At 46.0% G+C, this 23,821-nt stretch overlaps 1 protein-coding gene and 1 long non-coding RNA gene across 2 annotated transcripts in view; one reads left to right on the top strand and one right to left on the bottom strand.

Annotated features, from left to right (window-relative positions):
* Positions 1–13,643, top strand: part of LOC144336034 (uncharacterized) — a 46,853-nt gene extending 33,210 nt beyond the window's left edge. Inside the window, exon 4 of the long non-coding RNA XR_013407428.1 lies at positions 12,218–13,643. This is a non-coding gene — a long non-coding RNA (uncharacterized LOC144336034). The remainder of the gene's footprint in view (positions 1–12,217) is intronic.
* Positions 1–23,821, bottom strand: part of CBX2 (chromobox 2) — a 192,913-nt gene that overhangs the window by 144,312 nt on the left and 24,780 nt on the right. The window lies entirely within an intron of this gene.

The following is a 23,821-nucleotide window of genomic DNA, read 5'->3' as shown; positions in this document are numbered from 1 at the left end:
TTAAAAAGTCATTATTTTTTATCTCTAAACATAAAAATACAATTGATTTTAAGTATTGACTATGTATATTATGATCTCGATAAATACACTGCTTAGTTCTAGTTATTTTATAGATTCTTTAGGATTTAATGACCTTGCATTGCTGAGATAAAATTCAACAATGTTATTGCTAATTTTATTTTGCTAGTATTCTGTAGAGAATTTTTGTTTCTATATTCATGAGGTATGTTGGTCTGTGATTTTCTTTGTAATGTTTTTATCAGTTTTTGACATCATAGTTATGTTGACCTCATAAAGCATACTGGGAAGATTTTACTTTCTTTATTTTCTGCAAAAGTTTCAGTAGAATTATTTCTTCTTTGAATGTTTTGATAGAATTCACCAGTAAAACCACCTGGACCTGAAATTTTTTCATGGGAAAGTTTTGATGATGTATTCAATCTTTACTCAAATTTTCTATTTCATCTTGTGTCAATTTTTGTAAGTTGTATTTTAGAAATATGTCCATCTCATCTAAATTGTTGAATGTATTGTCATAAAGTTGTTCTAATATTCCGTTATTAACCTTTTAATATATGTAGTATTTCTAGAGATAGCCCTCTTTTTTGTTTTCTCTTTTTTTCTTGATCTTTTCAAAGAACCGTCTTTTAACTTTGTTAATTTTCTTTTTGTTTGTCTGTTTTCCATTTACTCAGTTTCTGCTATTATTTGTATTTTTCCTTTTAATTACTTTTTAAGAAAAAGTTTTTTAAGGTAGAAGCTTAGTTCATTAATTTGAGAACATCTTTTTTAATGTAAGCATATTAAAGCTACACATTTTCTCCAAGCTTTATTTTAGCTACGGTTCACAAATTTTGATATTTGTTTCTTCATTACTGTTCAGTTTGAAATATTTTTAAATGTGCTTTGTGATTTCTACTTTGACCTATAGAATATTTAGAAATGTGTTGTTTAATTTCCAAATATTTGGGGGATTTTCCCATATATCTTATTGTCATTAATTTTTAATTTAGTTCCATGTGGTCAGAAAACATATTTGACAAGTTTCAATCTTTTGAAATGTATGAAGATTTTTTTAAAAATGGCCCAGCGCATGATCTATCTTGGTGAATATATCACGTAAACTTGAAAATAATGAGTATTTGGCAGTTGTTGAATTTAGTGTTCTATAAATGGCTATTAGGACAAAGTGGTTAATGATGTTATTCAGATTTTTCTCTTGACTTGTATCAGTTGTTGAGGGAGGGGTGTTAGAATCTCCAACTGTAATTATAGATTTCTCCCTTTAATTCTTTCAGTTTTTTCCTTATATATTGTGAAGCTCTTCTCTTAGGCCCTTTATGTTTGTGAATTTTATATTTTTCTAAAAATTAATTCTTTTAATATTATGTAATGTTACTCTTTATCTCTGTTAATATCCATTGTCTTCAAGTCTAATTTATTTTCATTAACATAACCCATCTAGCCTTCTTATGCTTATTGTTAGCATGGTATCATTTTTAAGCCTTTTGTTTTTAGAGACAGGGTCTGACTTTGTTGCTCAGGCCAGAGTGGAGTGGTGTGATCATAGCTCACTGTAACCTTGAACTCTTGGGCTCGAGCGATCCTCCCAGCTCAGCCTCCTGAGTAGCTAAGACTATAGGAGTGCACCACCATGCCAGGCTAATTTAATTTTTGTAGAGATGAGGTCTATGTTGCTCAGGCTCATTTTTAGTCTTTAAAAAATGCTCAATCTATATTTGTAGATGATAACCTCCACCTTTTAACTGAAAGGTTTGGTCCATTCGTATTTTGTGTACTTATTGATATGGCCAGAATTGATCTATCATTTTCCTATTTTTTTTTCTGTTTGTGTCATCTGTTTCTCATGCATTTGTACCTCTTTCTCGGCCTTCTTTGTGGTTAACTTTGTTTATTTTAGTGTTCCATTTTAATTTATATATTAGCTTTGTCTGTTGTACTTTTTACTTTATCTAGACTTTATACTTTTTTCTGTATAATAAGCCCATATGACATTAACAATAAAAAAGTGAAGTGAGAGAGATCATTAAATTCACGAAGAAAATGACAGCATTGCTTTCTTGAAATGCTTTCCTCTAGCTTTATGGAGGTATACTTGACAAATAAAAATTGTATATATTTAAGGTGAAAACGTGATGATTTTGTGTACATATACATTGTGAAATGGTTGCTGCAATCAAGCAAATTAACATACCCATCACTTTACATAGTTGTAGTATTTTTCGTTGTGGCGAAGATACTTAAAAATCTACCCTCTTGGCAAATTTCAAGTATTATTAACTATAGTCAACATAATGTATGTTAGATTTCTGGGACTTATTTATCACACATAACCGAACCTTTATGTCCTTTGGCCAACACCTCCTCATTTCCTCCCACCCTTCAGCAATGGCAACCATCATTCTATTATTTGTTTTTATGAGTTTGACATTTTTAGATTCCATATATAAGTGAGATAATGCTGTATTTTTCATTCTGTGTCTGGCTTATTTCACTTAACATAATGTCCTTCTACTAGTCTATTCTCACATTGCCATAAAGAAATTCCTGAGACTGGGTAATTCATTAACGTTTTTTTAAGTACCAGTTATTAAAGAGACTAGCCTTTCTCCATTGTGTGTTTTTGGCACCCTTGTTGAAGATCTATTGACTATAAATGAATGAATTTATTTCTGGGCTCTCTATTTTGTTCTGTTGGTCTATATACCTGTTTTATGTCAGTACCATAATTGGTAATTGGTTCACATTTCTGCAGGCTGTACAGGAAGCATGGTGGCATCTGCTTCTGGGGAGGCCTCAGGAAACTTATAATCGTGGTGGAAGGTGCAGAGGGAGCTAGCACTTTACATGGCCAGAGCAAGAGGAAGAGAGAGGGGAAGTTGCCACATATTTTTAAACAACCAGATCTCATGAGAACTCATTATCACCACAACAGCACCAAGGGAGATGGTGTTAAAACATAAGAAACCACCCCCATGATCCAATCACCTCCTACCAGGCCCCTCCTCCAACATTGGGGCTTAGAATTAGACATGAGATTTGGGTGGGGACACAGATCCAAATCATATCAGTCCTCCAGGTTCATTTGTGTTGTTGCAAATGGCAGGATTTTCTTCGTTTTAAAGGCTGAATAGTTTTCTATTATGTATGTAACGTCTTCTTTAGGCATTCATCTACTAATGGACACTTAGGTTTTTCCCATTTCCATATCTTGGCAATTGTGAATAATGCTGCAATAAACATGGGGGTGCAGTTGTCTCTTTCAGATACTGATTTCATTTTCTTTGAATATATACCTAGAAGTAGTCTTGCTGGATCATATGGTAGTTCTATTTTTAACTTTTAAGGACTCCATACTATTTTCTATAATGGTTGTACCAATGTACATTTCTACCAACAATGTATAAGGATTCCTTTTTCTTCACATCCTTGCCCACACTTGTGATCTTTTGTGTTTTTGATAATAGCCAACCTAACAAGTGTGAGGAGATATCTAACTGTGGTTTTGCTTTGCATTTCCCTGATAATTAATAATATTGACCACCTTTTCATATACCTATTGGCCATTTGTATGACTTCTTTTGAGAAATGTCATTCAAGTACTTAGCCCATTTTAAACTTGGGTTATTTGTTTCTTGGCTATTAAGTTGTTTGAGTTCCTTATATATTTTGGATATTAACTTCTTGTTAGATATATTATTTGCAAATATTCCTCCCATTCTATAGATTTTCTTTTCACCCTGGCTTTATTGTTCCCTTTGTTATGCAGAAGCTTTTTAGTTTGATGCAATCTCACTTATTTTTGGAATTATCGCCTATGATTTTGGTGTCATATCCAATAAAATCACTGGCCAGACCAATGTTAAAAAGTTTTTTCCCTATGTTTTCTTCTAGTAGTTTTACGGCTTTGGGTCTTACATGTACGTCTTTAATCCATTTTAAGTTGATTTTTGTGTATGGAGTGAAGTGAGAGTTCAGTTTTTTTCTCCTGTACGTGAATGTTCAGTTTTTTAAAGCACCAGTTATTAAAGAGACTAGCCTTTCTCCATTGTGTGTTTTTGGCACCCTTGTTGAAGATCTGTTGACTATAAATGAATGAATTTATTTCTGGGCTCTCTATTTTGTTCTATTGGTCTATATATCTGTTTTATGTCAGTACCATAATATTTTGATAACTGTAGCTTTGCGATATTTGAAATCAAGAAGAATAATGCCTCCAGCTTTGTGCTTGTTCAAAATTGCTTTGGCTATTCAGGATCTTTTGTGGTTCCATATGAATTTTGGGATTTTTTTTTTTCTGTTTTTGTAAAGAATGTCATTGGGATTTTGATAGGGGTTGCACTGAATTTGTGGATCACTTTGGGTGGTATGCACATTTTAACTATATTAATTCTTCCAATCCATGAACACAGGAAGTCTTTTCCTTTATGTTTATTTTTTAATTTCCTGCATCAGTGTTTTATAACTTTCACTGTACAAATCTTCAACCTCTTTAAGTTTATTCATAAGTATTTTTTTGTTGCTATTGTGAATGGGATTAATTTCTTAATTTCCTTTTCACATACTTAATTGTCGTGTATAGAAACACAACTGATCTTTGTATGTTGATTTTGTATTCTGTAATTTTACAGAATTTTTTAAAGCAGTTTTTTTTTCGTTGTTGCGTGTTTAGGATTTTCTACATATATCATCATGCCATCTGCAAATAGAAAAAATTTACTTCTTTCTTTCTGATTTGGATATTTTTGTTTCTTTTTCTTGGCTAATAGCACTGGCTAGAACTTCCTGTACTATGTTGAATAGAAGTGATGGGAGTAGGCATCCTTTACTTGTACCAGATCTTACAGTAAGGCTTTCAGTTTTTTTTTTCCCATTGATTATGATATTAGTTGTGGGCTTTTATTGTGTTGAGGTAAGGTTCTTCTTTAGCTATTTTGTTGAGCGTTTTAATCATGGATGGATGTTAAACTTTATCAGATGCTTTTTCTATGTCTATTTAGATGATTATATAGATTTTACCTTTCATTCTGTTAATGTAGTATATCACATTGATTTATGTATGTTGAACTATCCTTGCATTCCAGGGATAAATTCCACTTGGTCATAATATATAATCCTTTTAATGTGTTGTTGAGTTCAGTTTGCTAGTATCTTATTGAGAATTTTTTTTGCATCTATGTTCATCAGAGATATTGCCCTGTAGTTTTCATTTCTTGTGGTGTCTTTGTCTGGCTGTGCTATTAGGGTGATGCTAGCCTCATAAAATTAGCTTGGAAGTGTTCCCTCTTTTTCTATTTTTTGGAAGACTTTGAGAAGAACTAGTATTAGTTCTTCTTTGATTGTTTGGTATAATTCAACTGTGAAGCCATTTGATTCAGGGTTTTTCTTTGTTGAGTGGTTTTTGATTACTGATTCAGTCTCCTTCTTTGACATTTTTCTGTATTTTAGTCCATTTTGTCTTGCTCTAAAAGAATACCTGAGCATGGATAATTTATAAAGAAAAGAGATTTATTTGGCTCACATACTACAAAAAGTGTGATGCCAGCATCTGCTTCTCATGAGGGCCTCAGGTTGCTGCCACTCATGTAGAAGGTGAAGGGGAGCTGGCTTGTGCAGAGATCACAGGGCGGGAGAGGAAGCAAAAGAGAGCAAGTGGGGAGGGGCCATGCTCTTTATGACAACCAGCTCTCACAGGAACTAACAGAGTAAGAACTTGCTCACCCCTCCTCCCTCAGAAAGGGCATTAATGTATTCATGAAGGATCCACTCCCATGACCCAAACACCTCTCATTAGATCCCACCTGCAACATTGGGCATCAGATTTCAACATGAGATTGGAGGAGACAAACATCCAAACTATAGGATGTTTGACTTTCTATTTCTTCCTGACTCAGTTTTGGTAGGCGGTATGTTTCTAAAAATTTATACATTTCTTCTAGATTATCTCATTTTTTAGCATATAATTGTACATAATAGTCCCTTATAATCCTTTTTATTTTGGAGACATTCATTTTAGTGCCTCTTTTACAATTTCTGACTTTATTTATTTGAGTCTTCTCTCTTTGTTTCTTTGTATTGTTAAGGGTTTGTCAATTTTATTTTATTTTATTTTTAAAAGCCAACTCAGTTTTGTTAATTTTATCTATTGTTTTTCTATTCTCTATTTGACTTACGTCTGCTCTAGTCCTTATTATTTCCCTTCTTCTACTATATTTGAGCTTAGTTTTCTCTTTTTCTACTTCCTCAAGGTATAAAGTAGTTGTTTATTTGGATTCTTCTTCTTTTTAAAAATGTAGGCATTTATTGTAATAAGCTTTCCTCTTAGAACTGCTTTTGCTATATCTCATATATTTTGGTATATTGTGTTTTTGTTTGTCTTGAGATATTCTTAAAATTCCCTTTTGATTTCTTCTTTTGTCCAATGGTTGCTCAAGTGTGTGTTATTTAGTTTCCACATATTTGTGAATTTTCTAATTTTCTTATTGTTATCGATTTCTAGTTTCTTCTCACTGTGGTCAGAAAAGGTACTTGGAATAATTTAGATCATCTTGAATTTGTTAAAATTTCTTTCTTTTCTTTTCTTTTTTCTTTTTTTTTTTTTTTTGAGACAGAGTTTTGCTCTCGTTGCCCAAGCTGGAATTCAATGGTGTGATCTTGGCTCGCTGCAACCTCCACCTCCTGGTTCAAGCCATTCTCCTGCCTCAGTCTCCTGAGTAGCTGGGATTACAGGTGTGCACCACCACGCCAGGCTAATTTTTTGTATTTTTAGTAGAAATGGGGTTTCACCATGTTAGCCAGGCTGGTCTTGAACTCGTGACCTCAGGTGATCCGTCCCCCTCCGCCTCCCAAAGTGCTGGGATTACAGGCATGAGCCATAGCTCCCATGAGAATTTGTTAAAAAATTTTTTGTGACCTAACATGTGATCTATCCTGGAGAATGTTCCATGCGCACTTGAGAAAAATGTATATTTTTCTGCTATTGAGTAGAAAGTTCTGTATGTGTCTGTTAGGTTCTTTTGGTCTATACTGTTGCTTAGTTTTGTGTTTCCTTATTGATTTTCTTTCTGAATCATCTATCCACCATAGAGAGTGAGATATTAAAGCCCCCTACTACTATTATATTGCTGTCTATCTCTCCCTTTAGCTCTGTCAATGCTTGCTTTAAATTTAGGTTATTTGATGTTGAGTGCATATATACTTATATTTGTTATATCTTCTTGTAGAAATGACCCTTTTATCATTATATAGTAACCTTTTTCTCTTATAACAGTTTTTGACTTAAAGTCTATTTTATCTGGCATAAGCGTAGCCACCCCGGTCTCTTTTTGTTATCTTTTGTACGGAATATCCTTTCCCATCGCTTTACTTTCAGTCTATGTGCATCCTTAAAGGCAAAGTGAGTCTCTTATAGGCAGCATGTTGTTAAATCTTGTTTTTTTAAATTCATTCAGACATTCTGTGTCTGAGAATGTTTGGAGAATTTAGTCTATTTACATTTAATGTAAGTGTTTATAAGCAAAAACTTACTCTTGTCATTTTATTAATTTTTTTTCTGACTGTTTTGTAGTTCCTTTGTTTCTTTCTTCCTGTCTTCCTTCATGATTTGTTGATTTTTTTGTAGTAGCATACTTTGATTCCTTTCACTTTTGTGTATCCACTAGAGATGTTACCCCTTGTGATTACAATGAGGCTTACATAAAATATCTTATAGTTATAATAGTCTATTTAAAGCTGATCACATTGCATACAAAACTCTTTTTTGAAGTTAAGTAAGAAAAATCTCTCTCAAAATCATTTTTTCTATGAAAAAAATTATATTTTATCATAGCAAAAACATGAAAACAGTACAGAAAAGTTAAAAAATGAAAACTAAAGTCTCCTTGGTTGACCTTTCTTAATGCCCCTTTATTCCTATGGCCTGGCAGTAAAGTTGGTAGTGTACTTTTTTCAGAAAATTATACATATATACTTTTTTCCCCCAGAAAATTATGCACACACACACACACACACACACACACACACAATCCTTTATAATCCTTTTTTCTCTACATAAGTGGAATTTTATGTGTACTGTTTTTTGGTCACAATATGTCTTGGATATAGTGTTCTATCAGCACATATAGCTCTATCTTATTTTGAAAATACTCCCCCTCACCCTATAGTATATTTCCTGCTTCTGTTGCAATATGTCCACCTTGGCTTACTTGTCAGGGTAAATTAGTGGGATAGATTCCTGGAAATGGAATTTTCAGATCAAAGGCACGAACATTTAAAAAATAATAAATATCACCAAATAGCTCTTCCACGTGGTTTTATCAATTTATAGACTCACCTACTGTGTATCAAATGATATCTTTTTGCTCATACCTTGTTCTGTCCTGGTATTATTTAATATTTTTGCCACTTTGACACTTAATAATTGTAACTTGCTATTAGTTGAATTTCTTTAATGATGAGTGAGGTGGAACCTCTTTTCCTAGGTTTAATGGCCATTTATATTTTTCTGTGAAACAGCATTTTTTCCCACTGGTTGTTCATGCTTTACTTCTTAATTTGCCATAACTTGTTGTTTATGAAGGAAATCAATCTTTTGTTATATGGGATATAAATCTCTCCCCCACTGTGTAATATTTCTTTTAACTTTATTTATAGTATCTGTTTTTTCCAGTACAGAAATTGTTTATTTTTAGCCAAAAGTTTTTCCTTTAATGTCTTCCGGGTTTTATACAGCATTTAATGATTCTCCATGCTAAGGTTTTAAAACAATGTGTAATATTGTTGTCTGGTGAAAGTGACTTTCTCTCAGCCTCCTCAGATTCTTGCTTTGCATCCCGGAATCGTTTGGGAGGAGGCAGGAAGGGAGCGTGGCAGGGAAGCTCCTATGTAACAGGACAGGGCTCCCAGGATTCTTCTTAGCTGCTCTTCTGAGGCTTTGGAAGAGGATGGGACGATCAGACTGCCACGTGATGCCTTTGAGCAGATGGTTCCGGGTACTGGGGCTTGTGAGCATCTGGACTGCATCCTGGTGATGCCAGGAAGCCTTCCCTGCCCCCTCCAGCCCTTAACCAGGCACCCCCGAGACTCTGGGGGTGTCTTACCCATGCCTCACCGCTCAGATGTGAATTACAGAAGCAGACAATTTGAGAACCAGAAGGAACCTTAGATATCATCTATTTCAGTGACAAAGTTTTTTTTTTTTTTTCTTTTTGACATGGAGTCTCACTTTGTTGCCCAAGCTGGAATGCAATGGGGTGATCTAGGCTCACCGCAACCTCTGCCTCCTGGATTCAAGCAATTCTCCTGCCTCAGCCTCCTGAGTAGCTGGGATTACAGGTGCACACCATCACACTTGGCTAATTTTTGTAATTTTAGTAGAGACAGAGTTTCATCATATTGGCCAGGGTGGTCTTGAACTCCTGACCTCAAGTGATCCGCCTGCCTTGGCCTCCCAAAGGACTGGGATTACAGATATGAGCCACTGGGCCCCAGTTTTATAGTTGAGGAAATAGAAGGAAAGTTCCAGGACATGAGGATGGGAAATGGCAGAACAGGAGGCCTCTCTGTGTCTAGCCAAGACACTCACAGCCCATGTGCTCCCTCCCGTTGTCTCAGGGCTGAGTTGGTTAATTACTCTGAAGGCTCCCTGAGGACCCTCTGTGCCTCATGCTTCTGTGTTACCCACAGTCTTTACACAGAGCCGGACATGCCATGGGTGCTTCTGTGTTACCCACAGTCTTTAGGCAGAGCCGGACATGCAGTGGGTGCTCTATAGATCCCCATTTGTGGGTCTATGGGAAGGCCGGGGTTCTGGGGCAGCTCTGAGGTCCGAGGAGGCTTTGCAGGGTATGCACTGTGTCCATGCTTGGTTGGCCCAGAAAGCCCACTTTGGGTGTGGGTTTGAGCCTGTCTTGGGAATAGCAGGGGCGGAAGGCCTTTGGATCCCCTGGAATGGAATAGAGGGTGTGGGTTAGAATAGAGGGTGTGGGAATAGAGGGTGTGGAATAGAGGGAAGTGGGATTCACTCTTTTCCTACTGGGAGAGGAGGGGAGGTGCCCCCAGCCTTTCCTGATCACAGTGGCTCTGAGAGTGAGGTGGGCAGGGTTGGCCCATGGCCAGGAGCAGCTAGATCTGCAGTTCTGACCTGTCTCCTCCACCAGCACAGAAAGCAGAGTGTGAGGGTGGTGTCCGGGAAGCATGGGAGAGGTGTGGAGGTGGCCCTGGCCTCCAGAGCTCCAGGCTGCCATCCCTCCCACCTCTGGATGGGATGCCCAGTGCCAGGCAAGCCAGATAAGCCTGGTGAGGAAGGGGATGAGCTGCCAAAGGCATCGGAGACAAACACGTTAATAGCAGCAGACAGGAGTGGGAATGGATTAATGGGTTATTTTAGAGGGGGTCTTAGGTGCTTAAGTGGGGATTACAGACGTGCATGATAATCTGTTTGAACAGGAAGCAAAGTGGGAGAGACAATTAAAAAAAGCAAAATACGAGTTTGTCTCAGGGTTTTGTTCTTCCAAGGGTGGCATATCAGAACACGGGGCTCTTGGAAACTCCCGCTCACTGGGGTGAAGGGTTGGAAGGATGAGAGAAGGAGCCAGGGCTGATGCGCCTAGAGCAGCCTCCGATGCCTCATGATAGAAGATTCTATTGACCCACCTGGCCCTCGGTTTATTGACTTCTAATTTCAGTTACGAAGCATGTCCAGTCTCCAGGCCCTCAGGGTGTGGAGCACACAGAATCCATTACGGTTAGAAAAAACAGCCGCTGGAGTCTGGCTGGCACCAAGTGCTGCTGGAGTCTGGCTGGCACCAAGTGAGGAGGTGGCTCACCTGTGCATCCGTGAGACCAGGGCCCTGCAGGGCTCACACTGGGGCCTGCCCCCCCAGCCCCACCTCCCTGCGGTGGACACGCATTCTGTGTTCTCTCCTCAGCTGCCGCCCTGGGGAGGGGATGTACCCAGCATGACCTGAGCCCAGAGCTTCTCCGGTTGGTGGTGGCCCTGCCCGCTGGCACTGACAGTGGCTCTGGCCTGGGGCCCCACAGGCAAGCTCTCCAGGGGGTCTTCTGACGGCCACTTTGCCCATGCAGGAAGCCCAGGCGGCTGAGTCTTAGCTGTGGCTCGTGGGTTCTATACTCACAGTTTTTCCAGGGTATCCGGGGAAACCGAGCCCCAGACTCTGGAGGCCGAGTCGTGGCCCCGTGAGCACTGTGGGCCTTGCCAACGTGGGCCGACAGCTCCTTTAGGAGAAATTCTCCTTGAGGAACGTCATGGATGGTCTGCAGAGTGACGTGAGGAAAAACGGCTGAGAAACTCCTGACTGGGTCCAAACTTGGGTATCTCAGGGACTTGGTAAAAGTGCCCGTTTCTCTTTCAATGTCCCTTGTGGAATATAGGAGTGTTTTAAATTAAATTTTTCAAGGCAGGGTCTTGCTTTGTTGCCCAGGCTGGAGTGCAGGGTTGTGATCACAGCCCACTGTAGCCTCCACCTCCAGGCCCAAGCCATCCTCCTGCCTTGGCCTCCTGAGTAGCTGGAACCACAGGTGTGCACCATCAGGCCATGCTAACTTGTTTTTTTTAGTAGATATGTGGTCTTGCTATGTTGCCCAGGCTGGTCTTGGACTCCTGGGCTCAAATGATCCACCTGCCTCAGCCTCCCAAAGTGCTGGGATTACAGGTGTGAGCCACTGCACTCTGCCACAGGAGTGTGGCCAGGGACTCGTGCGTGCCAGGGAAGAACATTGGCTTCTAGATCCTCTGATTTCACTATGTGACTTGGCCAGCAATGACCCTGGGTTAGAGACAGGTGGAGCGGAGGCAGGCAGCAGTCAGAGACCCCAAACATGGGGTCCCGGCACTACTACTATGATTTCCCATCACTTTAGAGGCACCAACAGGGGTCCCTCTGGAAACGTGGAGCAGAATCTTCCAGGAATCGTCCAGGATCCCAAAGAGGACTTTGCCCTCCTGCCCATTTCCAGTTCCTCTCCCATCTCCTCTGGTTTCTAGAAGCAGCACATCCTCGGCCCCGCCCCTCATCTGTATACATATCCTGCCTAATGCAGACCCAGATGGCGGAAAACCCGTCTACAACGAACCAAGGCTGTTCATGCTTTCAAACATTAAATTCTGTTCAGAATATTAAATAATTTCCTCTTCAGTGATCCCAGTAAATTTAATTAGCTCTTGTTCTCCCAATAGAGTTGTCTCTTGGTTGCTGAAATGCTGCATTCTCAAGGAAGAAGGCCCACACTCCTGCGGCACGGAGGGCTCACCGTCTCCCTGCACAGCCTGCCCTGCTGCAGGCACCACGGCACATCGGCTGCCAGGATCCCCTGTGCCCTGGCAGGAGGTGGATGATGCGGAGCTCTGCCATCCGTGAGCCGTTCATGCTCTGGGGGCAGGGAGAACGTTGAGGGCTCTGCTGGGTACCCTCCGTCAGGGTGCCATGCAAGGGCAATTATAAACGACCCTCCAGGGACCCCACAGAGCTGGCGTCCTTCCAGTGGGAGCGGCCTGAGGGTGGCTGGGTCTGCCCACGTCCTGGAACTAGGCCTGTGAAGATGGGTCTCCATCATTTCTCCATCTTCTGGTCCCAGCTCTAGGGAAGTGTGGGCAGGTCGTCCAGAGATGTGAGGTGAGCCACTGGGGAGGGTTGCAGGGAATTCCTGAGACACTGCAGTGAGAAGAAACTTCCTTGGTGCCTCGAGGATATAAACAATCGAAGGTCAATGCCATGAGAAATGGTGGGGAAGGTGGTGCTTCCCAGACCCTGTGTGGTCAGCCTTGGCTGGTCCCTTATGGATCCGTCTGGATGCGGAAGGTGGATGCCTTCCTGGTCTGGGAGGACCTAGTCCCTGAAAGGCAGATGAGTGTATGACCTGGTGTCAGTAAGTGTTACTCGCTTCCCTCCCTTCCTTTCCCGAACCACGAGCGTTAAAAATAATTCATTGTGTGAGGATGAAACTTCCAGAACTTGCATTCAAATAATAATTAACATGGGCTGGGCCTTTTCCTGAGAAGCCCCTGATGAGGGTTAGAAATGTGTCTGCAATTGGCCATTTGCTCCACTGGCATTTGGAGAGCCCCTAACATCCTGATACTGGCAAACCCATTTAAACTGGAATCTGGAAAGGACTGTCAAGAGGCAGGATAGAGTGAAACGTACCCACATTTCCTCCGAGAAGAGCTCAAGCCGCCTCTGGGTGGCTCTTATGCAACGCGTTTGCGTCTGGCCACTGAGCAACAAATAAAAACAACAATGACCCATCTCCTTGACTGAGCGATGACTTGTTTGCATCATTAGTGCTGTATCCAGTCTGGACATGGAGGTGCTGCACGCTTGGCCAACCGTGTTTCCTTGAGGCGCTCACTCTGGAGTCTTCTTGGTCAAAGGCCTGAGACTCTGTGGGGTTCTCTAGCATGGTGGAAACCCTACAGGCGGACCCCCACATGGATCAGGGAGCAGCCCTGCGAGCTGGTACTTTGGAGGAGAAACTGGATCCATGACATGCCTAACCAAGTTTAACCATTTTTTCCTTATAGTTTTCTTGATGACAAATACAATTCAGGTCCAATGTAGAAAATTTAGAATATAATCACAAAATTCAAAAAAGAAAATACAAAATAGCCCGTCGTCCACTTACACAGAGGAAACCGCCAGCAGGCCCAGGAGTGTGTCCTTCCAGCCTGCTTTGGAGGCCTGGGGAGTATAATGGGATTGCTTTGCACATTCTGTTTTATAAATCTTTTCATTTAATGGTTTATAAACACTTTGCAATGACATTCAATATTCTTCCACAATAGGATTTTTAATGAGTGCGCAAATTATTTACCAAGCACCCTGGAGTTGGACATTTAGTTTGTTTTCAATCTTTTGATGTTATAAGCAATGGTGCAAATATTCTAGTACATAAATCTTTCCAGATAAGTCTCTGTGTTTGTTCCTGAGTTTCTCCTTAGGGTAAATTCCTATAAGTGGAATTGCCGAGTTAAAGGTTAAACACATTTGGAAAGCTTTTGATCCGAGTGCCAATCTGCCCTCCAGAAAGATTACACTGACTCCGAATCCCACCAGCAAGCGAAGGAGAGGTCATTTCTCCGCACCCCCCGAAGCACTGGGTGGAACTGGCATTTTCAAAATCTGGCAGGTGGAAAAAATGGAAGTGGGCTTTTGTTTTGATTTGCTTTGCCTTCGTGTCTGGTGGGATTTGACATTGTCCCTGCTTTGGAGTCATTTCTCAGTCTTCTTTTGCGAGTGGCCTCTTCAAGTCCCTGTGTGCTGAGGTGTCCCCCAGCATGTGTGGCCCTGGCTTTGGTAGTTAAAGATGGCCTGGGAGGTGAAGATGGCTGCATGAAATTTGGACAACAATATTTGGAGAAGATGGCAAAGCTACCCCATAGGTTGAGTATTTCTTCATGTTTTTCTCAGAGCACTTACCAGGTGGCCTTGTTATCTGGCTGTTCACCCATCTGTCTCCCCAATTCCACATCCAGCACGTGGGGGCAGGATTGCATCTTGCTCATGCCTGTGGGCCCCTCTACCTGCCCCAGAGCCGGGCACTTCAAAGGTGCCAAAGAATAGTTGTTGAGTCAATGAATGAACAAAGGCCCTGCATGAGCTACTCCTTTCTTCAGGCAAATAGCAAAGTCGATCATGAAGCCAGTTCAGGACATTGCCGTGGTCTTCGCGCCCCCTCGTGTTACTTGGGGCAGTGGTCAAGCCCAGGGGATGAGGACGGTGTGATGCCCCATTGCAAAGGGCTGATGCTGTGAAGCAAGAATGATAGGAGAATGTTGCCTTTTGTCTATTTATCATCAAAAACAAAAAGCTCGGTGGTGGGAGACAGGGAGTTGCTGCCTCATGAGTCAGGTCTTTCCTTCTGGGATGATGGAAGGTGCAGCAAGATAGAGGTGCTAGCTCCACAACACTGTGCATGCACCGAGTGCCACTGAATTGCACACTTTAAATGGTTACTTTTATGTTATATAAATTTCACCTCAATTACAAGGAAGGGAGCGCAGGGCTCCCCTCACTGGCCCCAGCTCCTGCCTCTTCAGTCCAAACCCGAGCACATCGTGGCAGACAAGGACTCTGTGGCCGTGTGATGAAGCAGGGATTGCATCTATGCACCCATCCCCTAATTTCCTGTGTTAGCCCTGAGATCTCAGATCAGAACTGGGGTCCCACAGTCCAGGGGAGTCTTTGAGGGGGAAGTGAGCTGGTTTGCAGAGGTCTGAGCAGGAGGCGCATCAGGGCCAGGCCGGGGCTGGTCATCCCTAGGTCTGTTCTTGTTTGGGGTGGGGAACAGGAGGATGTGTGAGGCTGGGAGGGTGCCTTGAGCCACGGGCAGTTGGGGACCTGGGCTCCGGCCTGGTCAAGCATAGGTCAGCACACCTGTTTGTTTGCAGTTGGGGGTCCTGGACAGAGGAGGGGGAGTTGAACCTGTTGGAGCTTCTAAATGCTTAAAGCAGCCCCTTTCTCTGAGGCTTGGGATGCTTTGCCTGGAGGAGGCCTGAGCAGAGCCTCTGTCCAGTTGGTCGGCTGCCAGCAGAGAGAGGCAGCCCAGGGGAGTGATGGGGGCTCAACCAGAGGTGAGGGGGTTGAGGGGGACCATGGGGGTCTCCTTGTCTACACTTGTGCTTTTGCATCTTGAGGACATAAGCCCTCCCCTGCTCCCTCCACCGGCTGCCCTTGCAGGGGGCACTTGGAAGCCAGGAGGAGAGAGAAACTAGCAACCTGGGGAGGGAGGCAGAGGAGTTATTTTGGAAAAGAACGAGCTGCCCAGAGAAGGAGGAGGAGAGAGGAAAGTCATCTCCAACAATAAGCACCTCACCTCTCCTCGCTACCGCCCCAGCCACCTATGCCGCCACTCCCTGCAGGAGAGAAGCAGGAAGAGGTTTTGCAGAAGGCACCAGGCTGCTTGGGTCTCAGAGCCTTGGAGAGGTGGGGGCTGTTATTCTTTGGTTTGTGGTGGGCAGCCTAGGGCTGTTTCACATGGAATCACAGGTCTCGCTCCTGGAGTCAGGCCTGAGGGCTTGTGGGGTCTTTCCCGTTAGCAGAGGAGAAAGCCGAGCCCTGGTCCCATCCCCGGCGGGCAGACAGAGCTGAACCTGGCTCCCAGGCCCTCAGCACAGGCTAAGTCCTGGCTTAGACTCTCCTCTACTTCACCAGGGAGGCCGTGTTCCTATTTCTCAGGTGCCGTGGGGCCTGGTTGGGCCTGGCTGGACACTCCAGGGGGTGGGGGCTGCTATCTTGAAGATGCAGCTTGGGGGGAAGGTGGCATCAGGTGGAGGTACCGGTCAAAGTCACCTGGGAGCCCGGGGTCGTTGATTACTACTGCTGGGAACAGAGTAACAGACCAGGCTCCTCAGAGGGCACCTTCCCTGGACAGGGGAGGGCCAGGGCTGTTACAGTCTCCAGCCTTGTCACACCCTGTGTGTGGCTCTTGGCAAATCCGATGACCGCCTGAGCCCCACATTTTTCATTTCCTTATTTTGTTAGTAACATGTCAAAAGTATTATTTGCTGGGTGCATCTTCCTGTTTCATTCTGAGGTTCGAGGCTGAATTGAGATAGAAATAGCGTTTCCGTGAAGACATACATGAGGCTGAGCATGACGGAGGCTCCAGGCTCCCACGGGCCTTCCACAGGTCAGAAGCTAGTTTTCTCGGAAGTGACCATCCAGAGGCAGGTGACTGAGCCCCGGGAGGTCACCAGAGGGTTGGGCACCTTCTGTCTTGGGACTCCCCATCCTGAGGGTGTTGGCCCACATGCTTGGCTCAATAATTCACAATTCACCATGTTCCAAACCTGCAGTAGAGATGGGGGGATGCCCCCTTCAGTGTGTGACCCGGGAGCTGGAGCTGTCACTTCCATTTATATCCCATCAGTGGGAGTGTAGTCACAGACTCACACCCAGCCCGGGAGGCGTGGTCATTATCCTGGACGATGAGGTGCCCAGCTGAATATCAAGAATTCTATTACACAAAAAAAGGAGAATGCAGATGGGGCCATGAGGATCCTGGTCCCAGACGGGGGATGATGATTTTAGTATTAAACAAGCCCCGGGGACACCGGGAAGCCCACTCCTTCCCTGCAGAAGGGACAGTGGCTGCTTTCTGCTTATGGGGGTGGTCTCCTTGAGACAGGTGGTGAGACAGCATCCAGCGCTAGCTGGGAAGGAAGGCTTTCCCCCTTTCTTTCGTTAATAAGCAAAGAGAAGTGACTAGGAGGCACTGCTGCGGCCAGAGTGGGATGGGATGGGAGGTGCAAAGGTTGGAGGGTCTGCTAGAAGATGTTCACTTTTGGAGGATGAGTCCAGGGAAGTTTCTGGTCCACCTGACCCCTGGCTGAGGCCTCCTTGCATCTCCTTGCCCCCAGCATCCTCCCCGCAACCTCCTGTGCTCTCCCACTCTCATCTAAACTATGAGAAAACAGGATGCTGCTCATCGCCCCAGGCCACAATCTTAATAATTTTAATGTGTTCTTGTTCTGTTCACTTCAATAAACTATTTCCCACTAACTGTTCATTAGCTTGCCTTTCCCCTGGAGCAACTGCGAAACCATAAATAGCACCCCGTCCCCCCAAACCCCCTCGCTCCCAAAGTTGGGTTTTCTGCTGGTGGTAAGGGGTGCTGTCTCCCGTGCCCTAGCGGCAGCAGCTGCCCCAGTCTACGCACATGTGTGGGTGGGTAAGAGTGGGCCACATGCCCACCTTTATCCAACTCATTTATTTATTTTTGAGACGGAGTTTTGCTCTTGTGTCCCAGGCTGGAGTGCAATGGCTCGATCTCAGCTCACTGCAACCTCCACCTCCCAGGTTCAAGCAATTCTCCTGTCTCAGCCTCCTGAGTAGCTGGGATTATGGGCACCTGGTACCACGTTCAGGTAATTTTTGTATTTTTAGTAGAGATGGGACTTCACCATGTTGGCCAGGCTGGTCTGGAATTCCTGACTTCAGGTGATCTGCCCCCCTCAGCCTCCTAAAGTGCTGGGATTACAGGCGTGAGCCACCACGCCTGGCTCCAAACTCATTTATTTTTAAAAATAAAAGCACACGTCCATCCAAATGTTGATAGTGCCTTGATTTACAATAGCCCTAACCTGGAAATAAGTCAAATGTACACCAACAACAGCTAAGCAAACTGTAGCACATCCATGCGATGGAATACTACTCAGCAATGAAAAGGAGTGAGCCATTGGTGCAGGCAAGGGCATGGCTGCATCTCTGGGGAATGGTGCTAACGGAAGGCAGCCAGACAGAAAAGAAGCATGTACTGTGTCATTTCACTTATGTAAACTCCCGAAAAGGCAAACTCATGTACAGGGACAGAGGAGCAGGGCAGTAGTTGCCTGGGGGTGGGGGATACAGGGAGAGGGAGGAGGGGGAGGGCACGTCAGGGCAGGAGGAAACTTTGGGCATGACGGATATGTTCCCTATCCTGATGGTAGTGATGGTTTCACCGGCATGTCTGCGTGTCACAGCGTATAAACTGTACCCTTTAACCATGGGTGGTGCGCCGTATGCCAGTCACACCTCAATCACGCCCTTTAAACACACACATGCTGCCTGCCCCAGTCCCTGCGTCCACGGGGCAGTAGCCCTGTCCTTGAGGTGCTTCGTGGTGGGGACCCCCCCCAGCCTTGGGCTTGGCTGGCAGTGAGTGTGCCCAAAGTGGGAGCTCCGGATGGTTCTCCTTGAGGGATTGGGGGTGGGGCGCCTTCTCAGGGTGAGTCCTGAGGTGGGAGAACCATAGTGACATGGGAGAGGCGTCTGCAGGCACCAAGGGCTGCCTGTGAGTGGAGGGTCTGCAGGGCCCTTACTTCCAGAAGGGCCGTAGCCCCTTGGCCATCCTGAACACAAGGGAAGCAGGTCCCGAGAAAATCCTCGACGGAGACAGAGGACTGAGGTGGCGCCAGGCACTGAGGTGAGCTGCTCCCTTTGCTCGGCTCTGGATTTAGTCTGGACTTGCTGGTCTCTGAGAGGGCTCTGCGGTCACTGTTGGACTTGAGTCTCCAGATTCCACCAAACCCCCTGCCCCAGAGCTCCTCCCCATCTTTCTGGCTGCCTGGCAACTGGAGGCCTGTCTGTGATGGAGGACTTTCTGGAATGATGGACCTTAGCAGGGTGAGGGCTGTCTCCCTCCCTTCCCCAGCCTCCCCTGCAGCTAGGGCCCGCCATGCAGCCTGGACTTGGCCAGGCGGGTGTGTCCATGGCAGACCCTGATCCGGAAGCTGACAGGTCTCAGGGAAGGAGATGAGGCCTCCCTTCTGTCTCTGGGAAGCTGTATGGGGGGTCTCGGGGAAGGAGATGAGGCCTTCCTGCTCTCTCTGGGAAGCTACATGGGGGGGTCTCAGGGAAGGAGATGAGGCCTCCCTGCTCTCTCTGGGAAGCTGTTTTGGGGTGGTTGAAGTGTCACCCTTCTTGGTGCAGAAGTGGTAGATTAAGTTTTCTAGGACTACCGTAACAAACCACAACAAACCTAGTGGCTTAAAACACAGAAGTTCATTGTCTTGCCGTTCTGGAGGTCAGAAGTTCGACACTGGCCTCCCTGGGCTGAAATGCAGAAAGGCTGCATTCCCTTCTGGGGTGTCGAAGGTGCGGTCTGTTTCTGTGCCTTTTCTAGTCTCTGGAGGCTGTTTGTGCTCTTTGGCTCCCACCTCCCTCTTCCTTCTTCAAGATGGAAGGCCTCACCCAGCAGAGCCAGCAGCACAGCTCTCTCGGACCCGCCTCCATCATCACATTGTCTCTGACACCAACTCTCCTGCCTCCTCCTCCACTTTTTTATTTTTTTTTTACAGCGTTTTGCTCTTGTTGCTCAGGCTGGAGTGCAGTGGTGCAATCTTGGCTGACTGCAACCCCCACTCTCCCGGGTTCAAGCGATTCTCTTGCCTCAGCCTCCCAAGTAGCTGGGATCGCAGGCATGCGCCACCATGCCTGGCTATTTTTTAATTTTATTTTTTTTAGTAGAGATGGCATTTCACCATGTTGGCCAGGCTGGTCTCAAACTCTTGACCTCAAGTTATCCACTCGCCTCGGCCTCCCAAAGTGCTGGGATTACAGGCGTGAGCCACTGCGCCCGGTCTCCTCTTCCACCTGGATCATTCAGGATCACCTCCCATCTCAAGATCACCAAGGAGCAACCCATTCCCATCTGGAACCTTCCTTCCTCCTTGCCATGTAACTTAACATAGTCACAGGTTCCAGGGGTTAGGACGTGGGCGTTTTGGGGGCCAGTATTCTACCTCCCTCCTGTGGGGTATCTCAAACTCAGCGCCCAGGCTCCGGGCAGCAGTGAGCATGGCGGTGTTCTTGAACCAGTTTTTCGGTAGGTTTGGTTGCTTCTAGAAGTTCAGCCTTGTCCCCACACCCTGCTCTGCGTCTATCAAGCCCTCAGTTTCTTCATCTGTAGGTAGGGATGAGTACACCTGAAGAGGCCAGGGAGGGACCCTGAGCGGAGGCGGCCTCCTCTTCAGCTGGGAGGGATTCTGCTGGGGCAGTAATAGGGCCGGGGCATGTTTCTGGCTCCTCAGTCAGGTGTTCATGGGTGTAGGGGAGGGAGCTGAGGGTCTGGGCTGGGGCAGGGCAGTAGGGAGGCCAAAAGGGCACAGAGGACAGGGCATGGTAGAGATGAGGCCTGCGGCTGATGGGGAGGGGCCACTGGGGAGGGGGAGGAGCAGAGGCTCTGCTGAGTTTGCAGAACAGGAACCATTGTGGTTGTGTTGGAATAAAGACATTAGTAGAAGGAACAGGTATAGTATGGGCCCCTCAAAGTCCACATGGTGCCGTCCTAACTCCCAGGACTTCTGCGTGTGACCATGTTTGGAGAGAGGATCTTTGAAGAGGTGATTCAGGTGAAATGAGGTGGTGGGATGGGCCCCAATCCAACCTGACTGGTGTCTTCAGTGGAAGAGGGAATGCAGGCCACACAGGGACGGCGGTGGAGGACACAGGGAGGGGACGGTCAGCTGAGAGCAAGGAGAGAGGCCTCCGAGGGAAACTGTCCTGCTGACATCTCCATCTTGGACGTCCAGCCTCAAGATCTGCGGGAGAATGAATGGTTACGCCCACAGTCTGTGGTCCTCTGAGACAGCGGCCTGAGCCAACTCAGACCTGGGGGGAGGAGAGCGGTGGTCTGGCCCTGTGAGAGGCAGAGGCCACCTCCCAGCCCCACCTCCTCTGGCTGAGTCTCCGGGAGGCAGGGAAAGCCCGGGGAGGGCACAGGGTGCAGTGCTACCACTCCCCATGACAGATGCTTCTCCAACAGCAGGTTGGAACTGGAAGGAGGGGGCTCAGTCCCGCCACCCCCCACCCATCAGGCTCCACGGGCAGGCGGTCTGAAGCTGTGCCAAGACGTAAGTCTGGCTGGCGGTGGTGACCAGCAGCTGCTGCCTTTGTGGGTGGTGACTGGGTTAGCCTGCGTACACCTAGTAACATGTGCACGGCTGAAGAGAAGCCACAGAGAGTCTCCAGGAGGAGAATGAGAACGAAAGGATACCTTAGAAAATCCCTACTTTGGAAAGATCTTGAACTAAGGAGGATGAAATTTACATTCAAAGACACTCACAGTTCAGGGTCTGAGAGGTCTGAGATTAGCCTGCTGTCTTCTCTACGGCCTGTCTCGTATCCTTCTCCACAGATTCAGGTGTCTCTTAAGCGGTGTCATGAACACACGCTCGGTCTTGTATGACGTATGTGTCTTCACATGGGTGAGAGTAGCCACGTGCTAGCAGCAAGCTGCCCATAGGGGCTGCATCCCACACAGCCACGTGCCCCTGAGTCCTGCAGGCACACACGAGCTTTTAGTGACATGCACGACTCCCACACTTGGTTTCTGAAGGACGCTGGGTTATGCCCCAATGAAACTGACACTGACCTGACAGTCATCACTGAGAAGTTCATGGACACTAGTACAGGTCAGAATTTTCCATCGAGGCACTCAGTGTATTGCAGACTCTAATGACAAAAGCCATCCAACATGATTCAGTTAAGCCTCGCTTCTGCCTATTGGTAGAGACGTGCTTTTACTGTGGTTATTTAAGAGCTGTACCTTTAAAGTGTGTAGATTCCTGATGGCCCCTTGCTGGGTATCATTGGCTTTGTAGGGTTGCTCAGGGCTCCATTCCTGCTCAACGGTTTCCCCCAGCTTGGATCAAACCCTTCAGTACTGGGTTTCAACTTTGGGATGATACAAAGTGAAGGACAGGCTGGGCATGGTGGCTCACACCTGTAATACCAGCACTTTGGGAGGCCGAGGCAGGCAGATCATCTGAGGTCAGGAGTTCGAGACCAGCCTGGCCTGCATGGTGAAACCCCATCTCTACTAAAAATAGAAAAATAAGCCAGGCGTGGTGGTACGTGCCTGTAGTCCCAGCTACTTGCGAGGCTGAAGCAGAAGAATCGCTTGCATCTGGGAGGCGGAGGTTGCCGTGAGCCGAGATTGTGCCACTGCAGTCCAGCCTGGGCAACAGAATGAGACTCCATCTCAAAAAAATAAAAAAGAAGTTGGACTAACTTTAACAGGAGTAAGAGAAGAAGTGCCCCATTGGTGTCTGGATGTCCCCAGGAGTGGTGTAGAAGAAACCAGCCTGAAATGAGATCGGGTGTGATGTGGCAGCAAAGGATGTCACAGTGGAAAGCCTGGGTCTCAAGGGCAGGAATGATAACCCCTGCTGTGGAGGGTGGAGCCAGGTTCTGGGACCATTGAGGAACCGCCAGAGAATCGTGTGGAGTTCCAGGAGGGCGTCCAGGAGGGGGTCATTTGAGAAATACCTACAGGACAGCGTGTGTGCATGTGTGCATGTGTATGTGTGCATGTGCGTGTGTATGCATGTCTCTCTGTGTATGCATGTCCGTGTGTGCATGTGTGTGTGCATGCCCGTGTGTGTGCATGTGTGCGTGTGTGCATGTGTGCATATGCGTGTGTGCATGTGTGTGTGTGCATGTGTGTGCATGTGTGCATATGCGTGTGTGTGCATGTGCGTGTGTGCCTGTGTGGTTGGCTTGGGCTCCATGGTGCGGGAAGGAGCCATGATTGCTGTTTTTGTTATTTTTTGTTACTCCGGAAGGTAGGTCTGAACTCCAACCTGGACGACTGCCAGAGGAGAATTTGGTTGCTATTGAAAACGACGTTTTCCAGTAGAGGGGGCTCCCCCAGCGCTGGGGGAGGGGAGATGGTGAATGGCTTATCCCTGGAGTGCTCCCTGGGTGACACCCTGTCTGTCGGGGACTTGGAGGAGATCAGAGGATTGCTGGAGTCCACCTGCCCTGGAGCCTGCCTGAGTCCCTTCACAAGCCCCTTGTAGTAGGTTGAGCTGCCCCCCATCCCCTGTTCATGTCCACCTAGAACTTCAGAGCCTGCCTTATTTGGGCACAGTACCTTTGCAGGTATAGTTAGTTAAGATGAAGTCATACAGGATCGGGGGGGCCCTAAGTCCAACGACTGCCGCCCTTGTACAAAGAAAAGGACAGAGGAGAAGGCCACATGAAGACAGAGGCGGAGGTCAGAGAAAGGTAGCCACAAGCCCCGGGGTACCTGGGATTGCCTGTGGCCCCCAGGAGCGAGGAGGGAAGCACAGGAGGGAATCCCCCTGGAGCCTTTTGAGAGAGCCTGGCCCCACCGACACCTTGATTCCAAACTCCTGGCCTCCAGAACGGTGAGAGAGTAAGTTTCTGCGTTTTCTGCCTCTGGTTTTGTGGGACTTGGTTGTGGCAGCCCCAGGACCTGAATCCACGCTTTTGTGCTGGCCCTGGGCAGTCTCTGCACCTCCTAAAAGAGAACATGCTGTCGAGGTTCTACCCTC

Source organism: Macaca mulatta, chromosome 16, assembly GCF_049350105.2.
Source record: "Macaca mulatta isolate MMU2019108-1 chromosome 16, T2T-MMU8v2.0, whole genome shotgun sequence".
NCBI lineage: Eukaryota > Metazoa > Chordata > Mammalia > Primates > Cercopithecidae > Macaca > Macaca mulatta.
The sequence above is the reverse complement of the archived record's forward strand: the minus strand, read 5'-3'. Positions and strand labels throughout refer to the sequence as shown.